We start from the raw sequence: 24,214 nt of genomic DNA on the forward strand, positions 1-24,214 counted from the left end.
TGTCTCCCATGTACATTTAATTCCACACTTGCTTCATAAAACATGGAAATGCATTTTAAAATGGGGGGGAGGGGAGAGAGAGAGAGAGAGAGAGAGAGAGACTAGGAAAAATTATCAAAATCTCTTATTTAATATAAACTTATTTGTATTAAGGCAAATATTGAGGCAGTAGCTGCATAAGACGCTGTAACACACATGCTGCTAGGAAGGTGTTGGAAGGGACCCTGAGGGTCAAGTAGTCCAACCCCTTGCAAGGCTGGAAAGTACTGCTGGGTGGTGGTATCTTGAGGTAACAGGACTGTCTGCCACACTTCAGGTGGAAGAACCACATTTCCGGATGTTCTTTCATATTGAAACCAGCTCTCTGCAGATAGAACACCAGCAAAAGAGGCAAAGAGCTATTCTGGAAGCTCCTTCCTGTTGAGCTGGCTTTCTTCCAGAATGGACTGATTAGCAGGAAGGGGTGATGTCCAACTAAGTCATCCTCAGAGAAGACCCACTAAAGACAGTGGACTTCTGATAGCGCCGTTGACTTCAACAACACTCAGATTTGCTGAATGGGGAAGACTTCTACCAGTTTAAATTACACATCCCAATCTAGGGCATGCCCGCCCTCCTCCCACTTGCCAGCTTCTGCTTCTGATCCTGGACTTCTATCAGTCATAGACTCCCCCCACGCACTAAACCCTGTTACCTCTTCAGCTTCCAGCACCTCCTCTTCCCAGTCTTCTCCCTCTTCTCTGTCTGACCACCAATCATTGACCCATCACCATTCTTTGGTCTCTGAGACTTCTTCCCTTGGGGCTTCCCCAGCTGGTTCCTCCCACCATCCCTCTGCGTCCAGCCAGTCCATTACATGCACAAGCTAAGTTTGACAGCATTCTGGGATTTGTATATATTATGTGGATGTATTTTAGCCCCGCCCCCCGTACATAATGCGCTAGTTGAACATGTTAGCAATTTCTGTAAGGAGATATTTTGTAAGCTTCACATGCCTTACAAAGCATGTGGGATTAGAATTGCAATTTAATCTTGAATGCATCTATGAGTGGGGTTAATTTTTAAGCCTTGCTGAAAACCTTGCCTTCCACTTACTGAAATCTGAAATGGCACTTCCAGCTCACAGAAAACGATGCAGAAAGTAGTTTGTCCAATATGCAGCCAACAGATTGCCGCCCATATGCCTGCAGCCATTTGGAGACTAAACAAAATGAGCCCCTCAACTCCTGTTGGTCAGCCTTGGCCAACATCTGAATGAAAACACATGATATCAAATGATCAGTCTGCATCACAACCACGTAAACAGAAGAACTGACATCTAGGCACAACATATTCCCACAGGCTTAACAGACTTGTGAACTGAGCAGGATACAAACCACTAAAACCTGAAGGAAAATCCCAGCGTTTGTGTGTTTCACTCTCTAACAGGGCAGCAGGTTAGCTGGCTGTAATATGATCCATGGCTAATGAGATACATTAACAAAAAGTGAGCTCTCATTACCCTTTAGAGATAATTGCAATGGAGATAGCCATTAGCAGAAAGGATCGTTTCCTCCTGACATTGGTAATTAAGTAAAATCTATTTCTCATTAATAATGAATAAGGCCACAGATGCTGTTTTGCATATCAGGAAGGGAAATGAACCCCCCCTTTTGCACCTATGAAACCTATGAATTCACTGTCTTTGTGAGCATACTTGTGCTGGTGAACTAGTGTGTGGTACAGTATCTTCCCCTGAAGTTGTGCGCGCGCGCACACACACACACACACACACACACACACACACACACATATATATATATATATATATATATATATATATATATATGAGAGAAAAAACATGGGAAATGCTCCCTGATCAGCTAAATTCCCCCATGCTCAGAATAAAGAAGTGATTGCTGGGTTAACTTGGGGACTAGTTTGTTGCCTTTTTCAAGAAAAGGAAATTTGCAATATCTCAGTTTGCATATTTTCTCAAGGCAAGGACAGCTACTACCTCTCCTGCAGACTGTGCGATGACCAGGCTAAGCCAGCCCTTAGAGGCAGTTAGCAAGGCACTCAGGGCCTCTGTGCCCCTTAGCCACACTTGTCACTGTTGCACCTGAGCACCTAATGCAGGGAAATAGGACACTCACTAAAAAGAAGCTCTAATGAGTAAGACCTGTAATAAAATGTTGCCGTGTTGAATTTACTGCCCTAATCCAGGATACTCCCTTCCCACCTGGTTTTGCATTCCTGGCTTTCTAAAGGTGGCTTTGGATTTGCATGAACTTCTGCAAGTCTTGGGGTCACCCTAGGCCTGCTCTTATGAACAGGTGGTGCCATTTTGGAGACATAAGCAGCAACACGCTCACAGCCTGAACATTGGAAACTGAGCAACCAAGTGGCTCAAGGGCCAAAGCAGCCAAAGATTTCCCTGCTGCGGTCCTTTTGGCTCTCTCCTTGATCAGGGTAGTCAGTTTGTTACCCAATTTGTGCAGTAGATATTATACACCAGAGATCGGCAACCTAAGGCCCATGAGCCGGTTCCGGCCCATGAGCTTCCTGGAACTGGCCCACAGCCGTTCCGTGGATCAGCGTGGGGATTCCGTGCTTTTTTTCCCACGGTGCCATTTTTTCTTGCCACGGGGACCAACTTTCAGGTGGGCAGAGCGCCAGAAATAGTGTGTGTGCCTGCGCATGGGTGCTCCTCCGTCCTGGAAGTGCGCTGGAAATAGCTTGAGAGCATGCACAGGCGCGCACAGGGGCACACGCTCCGGCCCACCAAGAGGTCTGCTGGGAAGTGGACTGGACCGGCCTCAAAAAACGTTGCCGCCCCTGTTCTACAGAATGCCAGATTACAAAGAGTCAGAGTCGGCACCGGCCTCTGGCCCCCACACCTTTTACGGGCCCCATGACAACGGATCAAAATAATATTGATTTGATCTTGAAAGGAAATTACAAAAATGTATTAGAAGATAATTTGTGAAGGGCATCCCAAGATCTTGACTGCCTAGGGGCCTCCACAGAGATTCTACATCATGGATGGTTTACGTGAAATTGTTCTCACTTTTTCACCATAAAAGCATGAGACTTTCTTTAAAGTCCTGCAGACACTGAAAGTTTGCTTCAAGGCGCAATACAATTCCTTGCAATACAATTCCTTTTTATGCACAAAATATTCTCAAGGGATTTCTAAACAGCCTTCCTTGGAAGAGGAAAACAATTTTTTTTCATGTAAAAAGTATAAGAAAGCCTTTTAACCAGAACATTTTTTGGCTCTTGCCATTACATTAAGTTTAAAAGAAAAGAATGGGGATTAAAATTTGAGCAAATTTCAGCTCCAAAAACAGTTTGGTTGACTGGTTGCTTTTTTAAAATAAAACACAATGCATTTATGTGAATTTCAAACAAAAAAAAAAAAAATCTGTAGGTGAAACCTGAGGTGGAACTATGAAGAGTCCCTGAATTTAAATATTTCTGACCTCTATTAAGTTGGTTCTGCAGTTAGACATTTATCTTGGACTAAGTGAAATGCATGGCCCTGAACTCTCCACGGCAGAGAATTGCTCTTTGCGCCTGACCAGTTGGTCAGCAGTCAGTTTGTAAGCCTTATCATTGTGTTGTTTTGGATAGCCTTCCTTCAAAAGGTGATATGGAACATGACAGCTTTTGCTGGCTTCTATACTGAAGCCTCCCTAGAACTGAATTGCCAGGAAATAGGACTTCTCCCACAGCGCTTTCCATTTCTAAACAGGGACAGCTACATCCAGCACCAGAACAATGGCATCACGTTAACCATGGGTGACAGTAATAATGGAAAAGACAGGGGTTTCAAACTTTCTTCCTGCAGGTCAGTTGCTGCACATGGGCAAGGAGCCCTATGGACAGTGATACAGACAGGGCAGAACCTCAGGGCTGAAATCCAGCAGTTAGCATTAGACAAACACACATACATGGGGGGGGGGAGGCAGCAGGCCAGACATGTGCATGGGTACAGTGGCACATTATATTATTTTTGTTTTAAAATCTATGTTATCCTTTTCTACAACAAAAGGGTCTCTTTCCCAAGTAAGTGTGCTTAGCATCATGGCAGCAGCAATTACTTTGCTATCACAAATTAACTGGAACAGCAGAAAAAGGTTTTATCTTAACATTGAAGTCCTTGTGGCCTTAATTTGCTATAATTATCCAATTTATTCAGCCTGCTTGTCACTGAAATGGGAAACCTGGGTCTAAGCTCTACCACTTCAGAATGCACGTGGGCACTCACACAACCCAATGCTCATCCATACCAAAAACAGGAATAGAGATGCGTGCACACAGAAAACTTGTGACTCAAGGAGCAGGGTCTAGCTTCGTCTTATCCCTAACATGCTACTTATCTATAATGAATAAAAACACATATGGAAAGCCTGGGCCTAGAAATCCTCCCCAATGACAATGCTCAGGTGTTCCTCTCACCATGACAAAGTGCCCACAAATGGGACTCCCAGGTCCACTGAGGAAAGCATGGCTTTTGTTTTGGCAACCGCTTGCCCCTGGCTCAGAATGCCAGTGCCCCCCCCCCACTCCCACAATGCCCCCCCCCCCAGGGAGAAGGCATCTCTCACCATGCTGCCATTCTCTACCACTTTGTGCCTCCAGTATAAACTAGGAGGGAAGTACTCAACCCTCTCCTGGGTCTCATATGTGTCAGGTAATTTAGAAAAGGGACAGGGCAAGTTGTGACAATGAACGGTAGCCATTGTTACTCTAGCGTGGACTCATTTAAAGTAATGAATTTAAGTAATTTAAGTCACTTGATGTCAGTGGGTCAGCTCTGAGTATATCTACCACTGGATTTCACCCAGTGTTTTTCATTCTGGTGATCACATGCCTTCAGCAGAAAATGAGAGATATTATTCATCATGAGTTCTCTACATTGTGGTGAGAACGTGGGGAATGAAAGGGTCTCTCATAGTGTGTGAGGCCAGGGCAGGGGGAATCTCTCTTCCCAATGGTGCGCAGAAGAGCCAGTAGCGACCACAAATGATGTTGGTGGCTACAAAGGCCAGCTGAAATGTGTGAGCCACAGATTGAGATTATTTTGGAGACATGGGGTGGACTAACAGGAATTTACACAAATTCGTGGTATTGGCATAGCTATTGGCCACAGTATGTTACCTGAACCGCCAAACCTGGCTGTGATAGCCCTTGGATGGAGAGCAGTTCAGAAGTATTGTGAAGAGCTATTGGACAGTGAAGAGGTCTCCCTTGGGAGATGGTGGACGCTCCTTCCTTGGAGGTCTTTAAGCAGAGATTGGATGGTCATCTGTCAGGGATGCTTGAGCTGAGACTCCTGCACTGCAGGGGGCTGGACTAGATGATTCATTCCACCTCCCCAGCTCTATGATTCTGCCACATACAAAGCAGCTGTAAACTTTGAACCAAGGCTCCTGCTTGCCTAATGTAGTAACAATCGCTAGTTTGCATGTTTACATTGATACCATGACAAAATTAAACCACTACCTAGGCATTAATACAGAGTTGTTGCTTTCATAAAAGTCAAACCGATGAGTTGGCTGTCTTGACAAGCAGCCCCACAGAACAAAGCTCCACCTCTGATTATTTCCCACCACCTAAATTCCACAAGAGACTTCTAGTAGACAGCAAAGGCTCAAGAGTAAAAACCCACCTGCTCCAGTCCATAAGCCTTGTTAACAGGCCCAAGCTTCCGGGCTACAAAGACTGAGTTTTTTAAAAAAAATATATCAAAATAAATGCATAGCAAATGGTTTTTACATTATTTTGAACAGTTTGGCACAGCAGCTGTTAAAACTTCTAGGAAGGAAATCCATTTCAACAAGGTTTACCGTTCAACAAGGTTTATCGTGATTAGCTCACTTTTCTCTTCAAGGTTTTTCTGAAGAGACCTTTTCCCTGGGCATTTTCTCCTCTCCTCATTAAAAGAGAGCAGGCAGGATCCTCGATGAACAACAGGTCTGACATGAGCAGAACTGGAAGGACTCCTCCACATGCACAGCAGCTGCTGTGAGATTTAAATGAACTCTTGAGCTGAACACTAGTTCAACGCTTTAAAGCCCTTGTTGCCTCTTATAAAATGTCCTGCCGATTAGGCCTGCCAATTATTGAATTTGCCAAGAAAAAAGCACACCAAGAACTCAGACCAAGTTTCAATAGTGGGAGTGGTTCCTACTCACAAATCAATAGTCAATAGTAACAGAAACTAATCCATTCAAAAGTATGTATTCTGACAAGGATTACAAACTCAAATAGAGATTACAAACTCAAACTCATAAAAATATGTATAACACAATAATTCATTACAGAATTAGAGATAAGAGTTTATGAGTAGAGATAAGTTCATGTTAGTCCATAGTCAGATTCATCATGCAGGTCTTAGTTTCAATCACTGAGCAGAAGTCAGAAGTCAATTATGGATTAAATCAGGACAGGGCCCTGTTTCAATGTATTCACCTTCATCAGCTGGATGTATCAAATGTTACATGAAAATACATTTAAATTCTAAATTATCATGACTTATAATTTATAAAACAGTATTATATAACATTTGGTTCCTTACCTAATTTTTAAAGGGTTGTGTAAGTTTGAATACTTTCGGATAAATATATCCTGTTATTTTCTACGTTTCTCAAGGATAAGAACTGAAAATAATCAATATTAATAAAAGTTACATGTGTTGAATCAAATTTAAAACTCTAAGGCAGCATATAATCCTATGATTCCTCACCTACGTGTGGGTAGATCAACGTGTATCTTGAGCTTTTCTGTGTGTTTTCAATTTGAAAGTGAGCCTGTTACCTTTTATATGCACTTAAAGGGGCAGATGAGACCCCCTAGATCTTCTCAAAGGCATAGAGTTCTAAAGTTCAGCTGCAGTTTAATTTGAGGTCTTAAAGAAATGATGTATAATCCTGATATTGGCCTGAGTTCTTATATTGGCCTGAGTTCTTGGTGTGCTTTTTTCTTGGTATATTTAATAACAAGAACTCCAATGATTGAATTTGGGCACCTGAGCAAGAGCTGGGGACAGAGCCTGCACTGGCTCTGCAGCTGGAGGGCCTTTGAAGAGTTTGCTGGCACAGCCCATTGGGGGAGATCGGGCGGGCAGAGTTCGGCACTCACTGGTGCACAAAACACTCTAAATTCAGGCAAGGGGAGGCACCCCAATAAAACCCTGTCTTACCCTTTTCCAGAAACTGACCAACACACACAAATAGCCAGACTCCCACCCAGTTGTTGGTAACCCTACTCCAGACTTTGTTTGTTTTCAAACTGCAGTCTGTTTTGGTGTTTTTAAAAATGCATGTTTTTTAAAAATAATTCAAAGGTTATTATTTGTGGCTCACAAAAAAGTGGCCCAATAAGGTCATTTTTAAATAGACTGGAGCAAAATCAAAACCCAAGAAAGTAATTTTAAAAAATGATTTTGAGTTATAATTGAAAAACAGTCAGATTGGATGGCTTTACCTAAATGTTTCAAATATTGATATAGAAACATAAAAAGAAGGAGTTATTTGATAAAGTAGGATACAGATATGCAACAAAATGTTCCAGAAAGAGATGTGACTTCGCAGTTGCAGCAAAGTCTAAGCAGAACTGGAACCTAATAGCAATTAATGGCATCCGTCTCCATGGAAAAGCAAAGTGATCAGAAAGGGGAGGGATAGGAACTTTTGGTTTTGCCAAGGAGAAAAGGGGTATCCCTGCCCTGCCAGGAAAGCCACTCCTAAATGTCTGGATTCTCCAGGAGGCCACAGTGCTGGAACTTGAAAACGGTGAGTTTGCTGGTATCCTACAGGAACTTGCTGCTGAATTAATAAAGCTGGTGAACCCTGAGGACATCTCCGAACAGATTGCATGACGGGACTCACCACAGCTAGAGGCTGCGTCTAGGTTTGGTTGCCCCATGTGCTGTAGAATGAAGCCATTGGATATGTTTTCCCACAGCACTCTCCTTCCCATGCCACAAACCCACAATTTGTTTTGCCAAGTCTCCCTCTGTCTTCTTTAGTCATCTCAAATGAATCATGGGATGGAACCTCATTGACACCTCCTCTGCCTGCTCACCCAGGTTCTCCTTTGCCTTTCATTTCCACAGGGACTCCCCCCCCCCCCACACACACACATACACACACTAATACTGCCAGCAGCCAAAGAAGTAACATTCCCCATGCCTCTAAATACATTCATACCACTCAGTTTTGAAAACTAATGAGCTTATATGCTCCTGTGACCACAACACTGTGACTGTATTATCCAATTCAGGGAGTTGGGACATGGTTTTCCCAAGTCTTCTGATGAAGTTAAGTGATCTGAGGGTTCACCTGAGGGTTTCCCTCTCCCTAACTGAGAATAATTCTTGTCATTGCTGTCCTCTGCCAGGCACAGCAGTACACTCTGCTCACTTGCCTAACTCTGTTCAAGTATATGTACATTGTAGTGTGTCTGCACTTCTATCGATTCCAGAAGATGAATTGTGTAAGAGTTTGCTGCAGAAAAGCCCACTCCCAGAAGCCCCGGCCTCCACCCCACAATGCTTTGGGGTACACCTGATGCATCCAATTCCATGAGGCTCCACTCCTGACTCACCTGCTCTGCTTTGGTCATGCCTTTGCTCTCTCCTGGGGGCAGGAACACACTTCTTAAGTCACAGTTTGATAATCCTTTAAAAAAGAAAGAAAGCTGGCCAATACCTCCAGGCAGGTGGCAACCCCAAATGTTCAGGATTCCAAGGGGGGGGGAGGGTTCCCAACAGTTGTTGGCAGTCGGTGTGCTTAGTTATGCATTAGTTGTTAAGACTGATAATGACTCTTACAATATCTTCAATCTACTTTCTTATCAGCCTAACTTTAAAAAAAAAAAAAATGCAACAGTTTTTATTCAGCTCAACATATTGGCAACGCTAGCAGTCTATGGCACATTGTATTGGCTTATATATATGTACCCTTAGTCATAGGGTAGGAGTTTTGCTGTCAAAACAGGCTCTCAATCCACCCACTCTTCCTTGCCAGAAAAAGGGATAATGGTGGTACCTTGTATAAGCAAAGACTAGAGAGTTACATAAGTATAAAACATGGATAGGGGGCCTCATTTGAAAGTATGAATTGCTAGTTGACTTTGCCATGAAGTTACTCGGAACAAGTTCAACTTCTGCTGTAGATGTAGAATATATTGTGCTTTATCACATCTGATTTAGATGCTAATTCTCCTAACTTGCCTCCTTAAGAGCTGCTTCAGATATCAATATATGTACTGGAACAGGGGTCAGAACATCTATCGCAGAGTGACTAGAAAAAGACATTCATTAATGAGGATTATTCCTCACTTAGTATGCTGCAAGTTCTGGTGTTGCTGTTAAAATGTAAAGGTAAAGGACCCCTGGACAGTTTGTTCCAGTTAAAGGCAACTATGGGGATGCAGCACTCATCTCGCTCCAGGCCAAGACAACTGGCGTTTGTCCACAGTCAGCTTTCCAGGCCATGTGACCAGCATGACTAAATCGCTTCTGGCGCAATGTGACACTGTGACGGAAACCTGAGCACAAGGAAACACAGTTTACCTTCCTGTCGCAGCGGTACCTATTTATCTACTTGCACTGGTGTGCTTTCGAACTGCTAGGTTGGCAGGGGCTGGGACAGAGCAAGGGGAGCTCACCCGTCTCACACCGAGAGACACTACTCTTGGCCTCCGCCTCAAACTCTCCCACTAAACGCCCTCACAAATGCCCCGGTTTGAGAGCTCTTGGTTGCAAGCTCCCAGATGCGGCAATGAGCTAAGTTTGCTGCTGGCTGCTAACTCCTCCCTCAACTCACAGAGATGATAGATAGATAGACAGACAGACAGATAGATAGATGATAGATGATAGATAGATAGATAGATAGATGATAGATAGATAGAAAGTTAGAGAGAGAGAGAGAGAGATGATAGATAGATATGTTATTTTTTAAAATGTACAAGTTTGGATTTTGACTTGGCTTAATAGTCACTGCAACTGCTGCAGGAAATTTAGTATCAGCTGAAATGGTCAACTTTCCCCCTTTGTTCATTCTCCTGCTCCTGCCATTCATTTATCACAAGTGTTTGCATGAGTAACAACAGACAACCGGACCTGCCCATCAGTCTCTTCCCCCCACTCCCACCCTCAATTCCACTCTCTATCCTTTGGGAAGAGGGATATCATTTGAAGGCAGTATCATTTAAAAACAAACAAAAATGATCAAACTCTGGGGAGAAAGAATGTGCGTGTGTTAACATGTATATTATGTCTTAGCACCAGCTTGCTACAGTCTAAAATCTTTTGCTAGTATGACAAGTTTGCCTCCTTTTCAAACTGCTACAAGGTCAAAAGGCCTTGAAAACTGAAGACACCGGCCATGAAAGCAACAAATAGGCAGAGAAAGACCTCAACATTTCCCCAAACTATTTTATTCCAGAAAGTTGCTGAGTTCAGCATGCATGTCCGCCAGACCTCAAAATTTGACTTTCACTTGATCCAGGGCAAAAACAAATTGCTTGCTATGGCTTCTCTTCAGATAACTGGTTATTAAGAAACATAAAGAATTGCTTGGAGGAGGCAGAACAGGGCGACTCGTGAAGCACTGTATTGTTAAAGCAGGAACTACAGTGGGCTTTATACTCTTGGCTGGTTTGCTGATTTACTACTAAAATACCCACAATAAAGCAGAAAGAATGGCAAGGAAGGGAGCTAAGGACTCACTTCAGGTTCCAGTGCTGGAGATGCAATCTGTTTTGAAGTTTCTTTATTTCTTTTGGTAGAGCCAAATGGACACGGCTGAAAACCAAGCTAGTATTTATCTGCATATCCACATCCTTTTCTTTGTAGAGTCCCACCCTGGGCTCTGCTTCTGGATCACTTGAGACGGGTGTGGAACAACCCAGGAACTGGCTGTATACAGAGATTAATATCCTACAACCTTTTGGTTTAATTATTTACTTGTGTTTTATCTTGTACAGTGGTAGCTCTGGTTTCATACGCTTCAGGTTACAGACTCCGCTAACCCAGAAATATTACCTCGGGTTAAGAACTTTGCTTCAGGATGAGAACAGAAATTGTGCTCCAGCGGTGCAACAGCAGCAGGAGGCCCCATTAGCTAAAGTGGTGCTTCAGGTTAAGAACAGTTTCAGGTTAAGGATGGAACTCCGAAACAAATTAAGTTCTTAACCTGAGATACCACTGTATTTTATTCTGTGACCCGCCTTGGGATCTCTTGATAAAGAGTGGTGTATGAATTTAATAAATAATAACAACTCCTGGTCAGAAACAGCAGAGGTGAACATTGCAGGGGAGCCGCCAACATCTCTGAAACTCTGCCGTTTGCACTGGGCAGGGCAGAAGCGGCAATTGCTCTGGCCAGAGCAGCAGAGAAGTCAAAGTTGGGCACATAATTGGTAAGTGGACTGGCTGAGGATCTGGGAGATTCTCGGCCAGCCCAGCTTCACCCCCTCCCTGCCTCCCAAAAGCTCCCTTTAGAGGGCTTGCCAGCAAGCCTAGCAGGGGCCCTTGTGGCAGGACAGCAGAGCCAAGCGCAGGGACACCCGCATCAAATCCAAACACCACCCAGAAGGGTAGAGTAGAGGCTTCTGTTGCTCTGTAAGGCTGCGATGCACATTTACTGGAGAGTAGGGCCCATGGACCTCCAGGGAACTTATTTCTGAGTACATAGCCCTGTGCTTCTGCCGAACATCCTGCATAAGCCAACTGTCTAAAATATATTCAAAATATTCCCAAATCAAAATACCAATACAGAATTAATCAAAACGTTAACATTAACAACGGGGGGGGGGGAGGGGGATTCAGTTTCCATTTTATTTATTTTTCAGCAGTATCATAATCTGCGTGAAATAAGAATGCCTTAGCTTTTCTCTGAACCAGGAGGAGAAAGAGAAATAAGCCAATTCCCTTCAGGAATAATTTTCAACTCTTTGTGCCACCACAGAAAAGACCCTGCAGAGGCAGCCATGGAACATTTTCCCAATATAAATTGAGCACGCAGCATAGCCTGTCAGAGACTCTTCAGTGAGAGTGGGCATTTCTGAAACTGCCTTATAATGAGTCAGGCTATTTATCCATCTAGCCCACTATTGTCTACTGCAATCGGCAGAAGCTCTCTTTGGCAGAGAATTGCTTCCCAGCCCCTGCCTCTTGAACCTTTTAACAGAAGACACCAGCGGTTTCCCCTTGGACTTCTGCAGGCACAGCACAGAAGATCCTATCAGCACTCAAATGTTGCAAAGGAGGAAATGGTTGCAGCTCCTTGTAGGCCAGGGCTGGGGAACTTTTTTTTTCTGGCAGGCCGACCAGATCCTTATCTCCTCAATCCCTGACAGGCCAAATCTGACAGATGGCTGAGGCTGCCCACCTGTCAATCAACCAATGGCACACCGTGAACTCACAGCCAGACAATCAGGAGGGGGTGGAGCTGCCCTTTGAAAGCATCGTCTGCCCACTGGATGTTGTTGCCCTAGAGCTCCCATCAGCCCCAACCAACTTAGCCAAAGGTCATCCAAAAACACCCGCAGTCCTAAGAGTGAAGAAGGCTGAGCTGAGTGGTTTAGTGTGCATCTTGCCCGTTTTGAATGAACAGCTTACCTCATCAGCTGCATCAGATGAAAAAGATATGTACATATGGCAAGCCCATAAGTGTAATAATACCTTGTGGAGCCAATGTGGATAGAATTTGGAACTAGGAGCTAGGAAATAAGGTTTCAAATCCTGCCTCAGTCAGGACACTCAGTGCATCGTCTAGAACAGGGTTTCCCAAACTTGGGTCTTCAACTGTTTTTGGACTTCAGTTCCCTTCATCCCTGACCACTGGTCCTGCTAGCTAGGGATGATGGGAGTTGTAGGGACTTCCGGGTTAGCGCCTCCGGCAATGGCGGATTTCCTCTGATCAGGAGGAATCCGCTTCGTGGAAATTAGGGTCTGGACCGCCACGGCGAGGCGGAGACCCATCAAAAACCACAGGCGGGAGAAGCCTGTGGACGTGGGATTCGGCAGGCACCTTTTGCACCTCCCCTACTCGCGGGGAAACCCAGTTTCGGGGATCCGGAGCGACGTGGGGTGAGCAGCGCGGTGCTTCGAATCGACTGCTCTTTTCACAGAGTGAAGCCGCATTGCTGTTGCCAGAGAACGCTGACTTTTTCCTGTGGACAATTGGACTTTAAACAACTACCTGTGAGTAGAACGGAAAATTGGACTATGAAACATCTTAATTTGGCACCGAAGCGGGAAGGTTCTAAACAGGAAGTCCGCCTTCCACTTTTGTAAATAGTTTGAAGCAAAGACATTGCAAGCTAAAGTCTGGAAAGTCTTTTGTAAAGGACTAAATCTCCATCGGCTAACACTACTAAACCCCCCTTGGAAGCAGGAGAAGAGGGGGGAAATCTTAGATTGTTCAAGCCTGCAGGAGAGAGAGTAAAGGAAGATAAATTTCCACCACCTTGAACCTGGGAACAGGTTGCTAGGAAGACAAATGTTTTGGGAAAGTTCATTGACTGTGAATAAAACGTTTGTTGCTAGATAGTTAAAAAAGAGAAACATATTGATTCCAATGTTTCCTTTTGCATTTAAAAGGAACAAAATATTTGAAAAACGAAAGTAATTTTGTTGCTGGATCTGCTTTTAAAAGGACAAATACAAATAGAAATTGTTTCCCCTAGAGGGAGCTTTTGAAACTGTTGTTGGAGTCGATCTGGGGAATTCTCCAGCTGTAGAGATTAAAGATCGTGAGAACCAGACATTGACCTTGAACAAGAATGTGCCCAGAAGAAGCCTTAGTGATTGCTTTTTGCAAGACAAGCACTTTATTGGAACAGCTACATGAGATGATTTGATGACTGTTGCAGTTAATAATTTTGGACAAACAGTGAATACCTATACAGTGGTGCCTCGCAAGACGAAATTAATTCGTTCCGCAAGTTTTTTCTTCTTGCAAGTTTTTCGTCTTGCGAAGCACGGTTTCCCATAGGAATGCATTGAAAATCAATTAATGCGTTCCTAGGGAAAACCGCCTTCAGACCAGGTCCGGGGACAGTCTGTCCCCCGACCTCTTCTGAAGGCTGCGGGGGGGGACAAGGGCTTTTCTTCCCACTGCCAGCCTTCAGAAGGCTGTTCTAAAGGCTGGCGGTGGGAAGAAAAGCCCTTCTTCCCACCTCCCGCCCCGCAAGCTCCGGGGACAGGAGGGCTTTGCTGCCGACCGCCAGCATTTTAAAAGCCCCTGCTGTCCCAGGGCGATTTTAAAATGCTGGCGGGCGGGAGCGAAGCCTCCGCTGTCCCGGGGAGATTTTAAAATGCTGGGGGTCGGCAGTGAACGCTTCGCTCCCACCCGCCAGCATTTTAAGATCGCCCGGGACAGCAGAGAAGTCTCCGCTGCCCCGGGCGATCTTAAAATGCTGGCGGGCGGGAGCGAAGCGTTCGCTGCTGACCCCCAGCATTTTAAAATCTCCCCGGGACAGCAGACAGCAAGCTTTTGTTTTTGGTTTTGATGTATTGTGTGTTTTGTTCTCTTTTTTCTTTTTATTGACTTGTATTGTTTAATTTCTTTTTTTCTTTCTTTTCTTTTTCTTTTTTTCTCTGTAATTTTAAATTCTCAATAAATATTATTTTATTAAAAAAAAGATGGGAGTTGTAGTCCAAAAAACAGCTGGAGACTCAAGTTTGGGAGACCCTGGTCTATGGCAAGGCAGGCTTCAGCCCAACTTACCTTTAACCTAGCTAAGAGGTAGAGCATCTGTTTTGCGTGAAAGAGGTCCCACGTTCAATCCTCAACATCTCCAAGTAGGGCTGGGAGAAACCCCTGCCTGCAACCTGCTACCAGTCAGTGCAGACAACATTAAGCTATATGGACAAAGATTTCTTGGTGAAAGGCGGCTTCCGGTGCTTTTCACCAAACTTATCTTACAGGATTGCTGTGAGAACAAATGTATGCCATCTTGAGTTCTCTGGAAGAGCTGATGAAGACAGGTTTCAAATGTGAAGAGAAAAGTGAAGAGCCAAGCTCAATGCCCTCTTGGTCCTTTTCACAGATCTAACAAAGTAAACAAGCAAAACCTCAGGCCCAGGGCTTGCGCGAGAAACCCACACTGCTTAGCATGGCAATGGGATTGAGGGCGTCACTGAATTCAGTGCCAGGGGGATGCCCCAGAAACCTCTGCCATAATGCTGCAGAGGGCACTAGGGAGCAACTCTCCTCCCAGAGGGAGCTATTTGCATTCCAAGCATGGGATCCTGGCAAATGCACTAGATCCCATAGTGCAGAGGGTGGGCAGGAGACAATCTGGATCTGATTTGCAGTAGGTCAACAAGTGTTTCTGATTCCCAATTGTTTAGCAGTAGCAGCACCAAAAAGCAGCACCCAACTCCCCTCATATTAGAAGCCCTGATCTCAAGTAACTCAAATAGAGATTTGTACATACATGTCCCCCTAGTGTGTAGCTCATGGGGCGCACCTGGGTCTGGTGAGTGGGCTTTGGGGACCCTATCATATAGGTAAAGTAGATCCTGTAGACGTGAAGTCTGCCCAGGTCTGGTGTCGGGCAGCCAACTGTGAAAGCAACGTTTGTTGAGGATGGCTCTGCTTGTGTCTCCATAAATGAGCAGACGTAGTTACAGGGAAAATTCGTATTATGTACAAGCACATATTTTTAAAAAGTATTGCTTTATTGCGATTAATAAAAGCAGGTTCAGGAGGTTGTGATTTTGGAAAAAGCAACCTTTAAGGAAGATGGGGATACTTAAGTCTCTTTCCTTCCTTCCTTCCTTCCTTCCTTCCTTCCTTCCTTCCAAATAACACACACGCTGAATGCATCTCCCACCCACATGAGTTCCAGATTAATTTATACCAGGGTAACAGGCACTACAGAGGTGAAAAGCTGCTGGAGAAGACTTTTAAACTCAGAAAATACAACAGTCATCAGGGAAAGGGTTAAGCACTCCCTCAAGCTCCTCTGTCCAAAGCTAAACAGAGAGAGAGAGAGAGAGTGAGTTGATTTTAATTTTTAGAAAGCCCATCAAGGTCTCACAGCATCTGCTTAGTTGCAGTGCGCAGCTGGCTCCTTAGAAGAGGAGCCAAGAACCAGGAAGATTTCAATTAAAATCGCACCTCAGTTATGAAGTGATCCAGCAGCAATCGCGCACACCCATTCCTAGGAGCAAAGCCCATTCGATTCGATAGGCCTTACTTCTGAGCAGACGCGTGTTCGCTTTGTGCTGCCAGACAAGCACGAGGACTTTTCGATCTCTAAGGATGCCACCGTTTTTGCTGGCTCTGCTCCTAACACCCAGAAATTCAGCAGGAGCTGCTACCCAACCCCAGTCCATTTATCTCCTTGCTCGCTTAATTTCTACGTGTCACGTTGCTGCTACTGCAAATGGCACAGGAGTAGAGGCAGGGGAGAGGGGCGACCCCACAGCCTCCGCTTTTTATCCGCAAAATGAGAATACTAACACAGTAATACCAATCGGCTAACTTGCTTGTCGCAAGCATTGGGAAGTGCGCTTTCTTGCTGTCGCTATTTTGGGGTATAACTCGATCACACGCCACCCGATTCAAGCTGCACAATTGCTGTCGCTCTTGCACAGCGAACTCAGGTCCCACCTCTCAAAAAAACAACCCTGGAGGGTTTTGCCACAAGAAAAGTGTGATGCCACACCTGCTTCGGTGCAACGACATCATCCATCTCCCCTGCAAATGAATCCGGACAAACGCTCGTCTAAAGTAGCTCAGGTCTAGTCTCCGCGGAAACAAATCGGGAAGAACTCGCCAGGGACACGGCGCCTGGAAGCAGCCCGAGTTCATAGACCTGGAGCGCTTCCCCCCAAAATGCCCTATCTGAAATCCTATTCGTGCCCCAGCGCTTATGTGCAGTGGCGTAGCGTGGGTTGTCAGCACCCGGGGCAAGGCAAGTAATTTGCGCCCCCTAACCCTTGGATTTGCGCCCCCTAACCCGTGGATTTGCGCCCCCTAACCCTAACCCCCAGATGTTGCGCCCGGTGCGGCCGGGCCCCCCTGCACCCCCCACGCTACGCCACTGCTTATGTGGGATCTCCCCTCCTTGGCCAAGAAGCGCTGATACTTCGAGGGGATGGAGATCCCTGCGAGGGAAGCGGCCAGACCAACTTCCTACTTGCCCGAGGAGAGCGAGCTGGAGAGCGGGGGGCGCGGCGCCTCCTGGCCGCCTTGGCGCTGGGCTCCCCAACTGCTCAGCTCTGTCTGCCCGACGGGGAGGGAGAGGGAGAGAGGAGAAGAAGAAGAAGCGGCGCCCGCATCTCACCTCCTGGCACTGAGGCAGCTGCAGGATGGACGACGCCGCCACCGCCTCGGCGCTCCGGCAGCCCAGCAGAGCCCAGCCGCCCAGGCACCACAGGAGGATGCTCGGGGCCGGCGCGGCGCCCGTCCAGGCACAGCAGCAGCGCCGCCGCCGCCGCCGCCTCGCCCGCCGCATCCTGGCACCCAGGCAGCTCCTGGCCGCCGAGCCCGACTCAGACCCGCGCCCGCTCTCCGCTCGCCCCCGACGGGGAGCCTCTCCTGCTCTCTCCCCGGCGCTGCGCCTTGGTCCTCCTCCTCCTCCTCCTCCCAGCCCGGAGAAACGGAGCGGGTGCCGGGCGCGCCACCTGCTCACTCGCGCTCGCCAGCGGGGCGGACCGAGCCCGGGAGGAGGAGGAGGAGGAGGAAGGGGCGCGCAGTGCGCAGGCGCCGCCGCAGCGCCGCTGCTCCGCGCTCTCGCCGCCGCCACATCCGGCGGCGCCTCCCGCCGCTCCGCCGCCCCGGACACGCCGCTCCGAGATGCCGCCACGCCGGCTCCCCGAGGGCGCACCTGTCCGGCCAGCGCTGCGCCGCCCAGGCGGCCCTCGAGGGGAGCCGGAGAGCAAGCGGGCTTCGAGCGGGGCTCCTCGGCTGGGGCTCCTGCCTTTCGGCCGCGGGGTCTCCGGAAACGACAGGCTGGACCAGCTGGGGGGGTCTGGGGACCTGCTGTGGCATCTTTAATGCACCGGACTAAATGGGGTCTTGTTTTTATGGAATTCCATAGACTTCAAACTGTAATACACTAAGATGGAAGAAATAAAAGCGGCACAAGCATAATTAAAAATCAGTGTGAATATTTAACGCGTCTTCCGTCGAAAATCCGCTGCCTTGCTGAATGAAGCCCGTGGACCGCAGATTTGGAGCCCATGTTACTCTGTGGGTTTGCACGATTCCCATAGACTGAGACCCCTGGGCTGGGGCCTTATTTAAAGGGTTTTGTTGGTGCATTGCTGGGATTGATATAATTTTCTGGTATATTAATTTTAAATCTTACGTGGAAATGTTCCATTTCATTGTGTACTTGCTGATATTTTATTTGTTACTCACGATTACTTTTGTTATGTTTGTAGTTATTGAACAAATAAAATGATGTATGTATGTATGAGAAAGCGTGGGTGTGACAAAGCAAGATTTGAATTGTGGACTTTGTAAAATGTCACTCATTCTTCTCAGCTGCAGTCTGTGCCCACTTGCCTGGCAGGGAGTGTGTCCCTTGGGACCCCTTGGGAAAAGCTGCACCAGTTCCTGGAATAATGATAGATACTCAATACTTCTATAGTTCTTTGGAGCACTCAAAGGCATGAGTTCATTCATTCAGAACCTTGATTCACTTCAGCAGTTTCACCCTGGAATCTCCCTTATCCATGTCTTCCTTTCACCCAGGAGAACACATTTCCCACTGGATGTTGCTGGACTCCAGTTCCCCCAGCAGAGCCATGATCAGGAAAGATGGAGGAGGTGGTCCAGTAACCACTGGAGGGCCACAGGTTCCCACATCTGCTTTAGCCAAACTCTAAAGCTGCAAACCAGGCAGAGTTTGGGGCGCCTGAGCCCATGGATTCAACAGAGGAGGCGCACTTCACTTTGCATAGGATCAGGCTGCATGTCTTGCAAGTAAACAAATCTCTCTGCTTCTTGCACTATTTGCCCACACGATTAAGTCAATGTTTTCCTTACTCGGCTCCCATGAGATTTTAACAGTGATGTCATGCTTCGCAATGGGAATTGAAGTGCACCTGTTTTTATAGCACAATGTGTTTTGAAAATGCTGTTCTGTGTCCTGTTAAAACTCCAGAAAAGTACTCAGTAAGTACTTACTCCATGCCCTCTGAGTTTGCTTGAGTTTACCACAACTTACTTTTAAGCCTTAGGCAGACACCCCATGAGCATCCATGCAGCTGCTATTTATCCTGCAGATGTTCTCATGCTGATAAGAGAAATCTCTGCGTTGCCCACTTTTCTACTGGACTCTGCTCTTGTGCAGCTTTAATAAAAGCTTGATCTACAAACATTAGCAGATGACAATGCTCATCTCTGTGCCATGAAAAGCTTCACCGACTAGATCAAAGTGCTTTTAAAGCCACCAGGGCTATGGAAAGTAGTGCTTCCTTCTATTGCATGGTCCTTCCTAGATCTGGAAGCATGTCTGCTTCAACAATAAAATGGATGCCTGCCTCCCAACTATAATCAACGATGCAGGTATTTAATATATCCTCTCCATATGGGCATGCTTGGCAAAAAAACATTTTTGGGCAGAAGTCCTGGTTATCACCAACCTAGTCCTCTTTATGGTTTAAAGATGTCTATTGTGATTTTATACTCTCCGTATGAAACCTTTTTTCAAGTCAAGAGCAATGGATCTTCTCTGCTTTGTTTGTGGCAAAACAGTTAATGCTGCAACACGGAAGGAGATCTTTCTACCTTGAGTACAATACAGGATCCCAGAGTTACATTCTCTGTCCTCCTATGAACTTGGAGCCTACAGGCAAGAACAGCAAGAAGACGCACACATGGCTGTGTTTGTGTCTGGGTTTACTGAAACTTGTGCTTAATGACCCGGGGATATTGCTAACTTCTTGGCGTAGCTGAGACGCTTGAGTTTCCTTACTTCCTCCTCTTGCTTCCTCCTCCTCCCTTTCAGTCCATCCCCTCTTCTCTGTTCCCATTGTTGTATAATTTAAATAGTTTGGAATAAAAAAAATTGTTTGGAAAACCACCATGACTTTTTTTTAAGTACCAGAACAGGCTAGACCATTCCCCCACCCCACCCCCTGCTGATCTACTGGCAACCAGATCTTTGTGAGCCCCTGTGATATCATAGTTGCCAGCTATTCAGGCCATGGCCCAGCCCCCTCCCTCAGGAGTATCCAACACAGTGCCCTTCAGATAGTGTTGGATTACAAGTCCCATCAGCCCCATGTCCTATGGTCAGGGATAGTGGGGGTTGTAGTCCAGGAGCATCTAGAGGGTACCATGTTAGCTACCTACCCCTGACATGCAGACTGGTTTCAGGGCTTTCCTGGGTTGTCACCAGTTAGGACCCCACCCACAGCACTTCTGCCCATGTACACATTCAGCAGTTGGAAGACGGGGTTCAGTCCCAGCAGACTGTCCTTCCCCACAACCCCAGCCTGGCCTACAGGGGGTTTGGCTGGCTGCCTAACACACAGTACATTTTGCTAGGCTAAACAAGTGCATTTCTCCATGTATACAAAGCCCCGGGCTTCGGATTGTTCTTATGTGTACCTTCTAGCCTAACAGGACAATCAGAACATAATTAAAAGGTAAAGGACCCCTGGCAGTTAAGTCCAGTCACAAAAGACTCGGGTTGCGGTACTCATCTCACTTTACTGGCCAAGGGAGCCAACGTTTGTCCGCAGACAGTTTTTCCAGGTCATGTGGCCAGCATGACTAAGCCACTTCTGGTGAAACCAGAGCAGCACACGGAAATGCCGTTTACCTTCCCGCTGGAGCAGTACCTATTTATCTACTGCACTGTGTGCTTTCAAACTGCTAGGTTGGCAGGAGTTGGGACCGAGCAACAGGAGCTCACCCCATTGCAGGGATTCGAACTGCCGACCTTCCAATCGGCAAGCCCTAGGCTCTGTGGTTTAGACCACAGCGCCACCCGCGTCCCACCTAGAACATAATTACCCTGTCCCAATTTTTCTTATAGCTCGATAAAATGTGTTTAAAATGTGCATTTTAGGATAAAAATGGGTTTGGAAATGCATACATTGAGATAAAGTGCATATCTAAATGTATTTTACATTAAAAGCATGCACAATTATATACGTATACTGATTAAAATATGTATTTAAATATGAAGTTTCAAGCATTTTTAAACATTTGTAAATTAATGCAGAAATGGTACGAAACTGACTTATGAATGAACAAATATGAAAGCAACACAAATGGGGGGGGGGATGATCTGCCCATCCCCCAACTAAGCCATATGTTGTGAACAAACAGTGGCATAAAAGTGGCTGTATCATATTTTCCTCTGATCTGATGTTTATACCCAGCACACAACTGAAAAGGGGAATCTAAGCAGATGTCTTCATGTTTAGAAGAAAACCATTAGCAGCTGCTCCAAGATTAGCTTGGTCTCTAGGATGGCATTATGGTGCCTTAGCCAACAAAAAAGGGGGAGAGAAACCATTAACCTTTTGCTGCTCACCCTGTCAGGCGAGTGAAACTCAAAACCTTTGTGCTTTCCCAAGGCATTTTCTTTCTGACATTTTGTGAGGGATAAACTCACTGCACACTCACCAGAAATATCAGGAGGGTCAGTGGGATGAATTCTAGATAAGGAGTGAAAAATGTCAGGAAATGATACATCCTGCTTGAGGTGAGGGAACAGTCAAATGATTTTTTTTCCTTAAAGAAAGATTGAGGATTAAAAATGCCCATGTCAACCCTAGCAGAACTCCATTATCTTTAGAATATTTATTTGAAAAATAGAACAGGAGATATTATATTCTTGGAAGTTACACTAGGACATGGCTTTATCAGTGGGGGAGGGGAATGAAATTTTAGAAGGTGCTGATTTCCTTGTCATAAGTTATGGAGGTTGAGGAAACCTCTTGCTAAAATTCTCTTCTCTACGTAACTATGATGACAACCAGATGACGTTTTTCCTGGGCTGTGTGACGTCAGACAAGAAGGGTGGAGTGCACAGAGAACTTGATGTTGGGGAGAAGTGTTCCAGCCGCCCCTTCTCATTTTCCATGTGTAAATGGTTCAGGGGCTTTTTCTTCCTCCCAAGCACAGCACCATCCCAAGGCAACCTTTCCTGGACACTTCAGGAAAAAAATTAAAACATGATTTGCTGTTTGTATAGATTCATTAGAAAGCTTTCTACTACACTGAAGTGAATGGGGGCCACCTCTGTCCCCACAGTTCAAATGGCTGGAAGATACACCACAACTGCTGGAATAGAGTACCGCGAATTCGTGGTGTTTTGCTTCCAGGGAGAGAAAAGGACTGAGATTTTTAACATTTGGGCACGAAATGCAGGATCTGGCTTTTTCATAGCCTATTCACCACCATGCGTGGGGGAGAGGTTCTGCAAATAGGTTGGGTTGGGTTTTTTAGTACTTTAAAATTACATGAAGCAACTGGCAATCAGTACAGTATATGATGCTGATTTCCAATTAAACTCTTTCTTCAGTTGCTGCTGCAGAGATCAACATCCTCAGTGATAACTGCTCAGCTAATTGTAATGTCTGGTGGTGTTTTAGGCGAGGTCTCCCTCATTCCCTTCTCTGGGATGTGAGATTCCTTTGCACGTAAAATATTTGTGTTTGCTCCTTCTAGTTCTCTTTTATTAGAAGCACTAGTTCTATTAGGGATGTAGAAGTATGTGCTCCCTCAGCTGCTCTCAGACCCACAAGATTGCCACAACAAGGCTGTATTATCAAATCCGTATACACCCTACTGCTGGGATAGCTCAGTCAGTAGAGCATAAGACTCTTAATCTCAGGTTCATGAGTTTGAGCCCCATGTTGGGCGAAAAGATTCCTGCATGCTGGCTCCCATGGGCAACTTGAGCTGCAGTTCCAGCCTCTCACCCATTGTCAGGGAACTGCCATCGGAGCTAGACGCGGAGGGAAGGCTCCAAAGGGATGCAGGAGAGGGTCCCAGTAGGGAGAGAGGCAGCCCATCTGCTGGGGAAGGAAATCAGCGTAACACCAGTGGAGAAGGGGGGCAGATGGGGGAATCGGAGAGGAATCTCCAAAACTCTTCACCGGAGACCAGCAGAGAAAGTACGGGTACTCCGCTGCCCACACCCTCCCTGCGCAGAAGACTTCCGCGCAGGGAGAGTAGGAGGAGACTTGGCGTCAAACAACTTTTATGCTGGAAAAGGTTTAAGAAACGCCCACTGACGGATTCTGCCAGCGACTGAGACAGTCACGATGCTGGAGGCTGTTCAGTCAGAAAGGGTTAACCAGGTAACCTAGCCAGAAGTGGCGGCAACTTACGCACGAGCAACCCCTAAAACTATTACAGCAATCCGTCAGTCACCGACGTTGCTTGTGCGTAGCTCCAGAGAGGCAGCACCATGAGCCAGACCGGAGGAGCCGGAGAGACGGGGCAAGCAGCTGCAGTGCAAGGTTTGGTAGAGAGAAACCGAGATTTGGAACAGCATGTAGTTCTCCTGACGGCGCGGCTGGACGAAAGACGAGCTCAGGATGCTCAGGTCAGACCCACCCCCATCGCAAGGAAGGTACTGGGGCTGGTACACAAGTTTGGGAGGAAACCCCAGGACTACAATGCGTTCCGAACGGAAATAGAGTACGCTTTGGAACTGCAGCATGATGACTTTGCTAACGATGAGCTACGGGTGGCCTATGTTGTGGGGCATCTGGAGGATGGGGCAAGGGAATGGATTAGGCCCCTTATGGCGACGCAAAATCATGCCTTGAAGGACCTTAGGAAATTCTTCCAGGCGATGGATGCGATGTATTCCAGTGAAGTCCAGCAAAGTGTGACTCGGCGAGAACTGATGAGGTGCAAGCAGGGGAGCCAGTCAGTTAGAGACTACTGGTCGCGCTTTGCGATGTTGAGCCACCATCTCGGGTGGGATCTGGATTCTGAGCCTAATCAAATGTTGTTTGAGGAGGGGTTGTCCCCAACGGTGAAGGACGAGATTTTGGGGTCTTTGCTCTGTGTGCGTTTCTGTTTATTAGAACTCCAAGATCTGTCAAGGAGAGCCAGATGAAAAAGGACAGAGGGTTGTATCTAACTAGGTTCTCAGAGTAGGCCCACTAAAATGAATGTGCCTACACTAGTCACACCCATTAATATCAGTGGGTCTACTTGGAGTAGAACTAACATGGGATACAATAATGAGACTGTCCTTCTGAGTCTGGAAATTCATT

The 24,214-nt window shown here is 46.3% G+C and overlaps 1 protein-coding gene across 1 annotated transcript in view; it reads right to left on the reverse strand.

Annotated features, from left to right (window-relative positions):
• Positions 1 to 17,457, reverse strand: part of ELAPOR2 (endosome-lysosome associated apoptosis and autophagy regulator family member 2) — a 105,803-nt gene extending 88,346 nt beyond the window's left edge. The window contains exon 1 of the mRNA XM_081210678.1: positions 17,299 to 17,457. The gene's annotated coding sequence lies outside the window, so the exon portion shown is untranslated. The remainder of the gene's footprint in view (positions 1 to 17,298) is intronic.
• Positions 17,458 to 24,214: the final 6,757 nt, after the last annotated feature.

The sequence above is a fragment of the Podarcis bocagei genome, assembly GCF_964188305.1.
Source record: "Podarcis bocagei genome assembly, chromosome: 10".
In the NCBI taxonomy this organism is placed as follows: domain Eukaryota; kingdom Metazoa; phylum Chordata; class Lepidosauria; order Squamata; family Lacertidae; genus Podarcis; species Podarcis bocagei.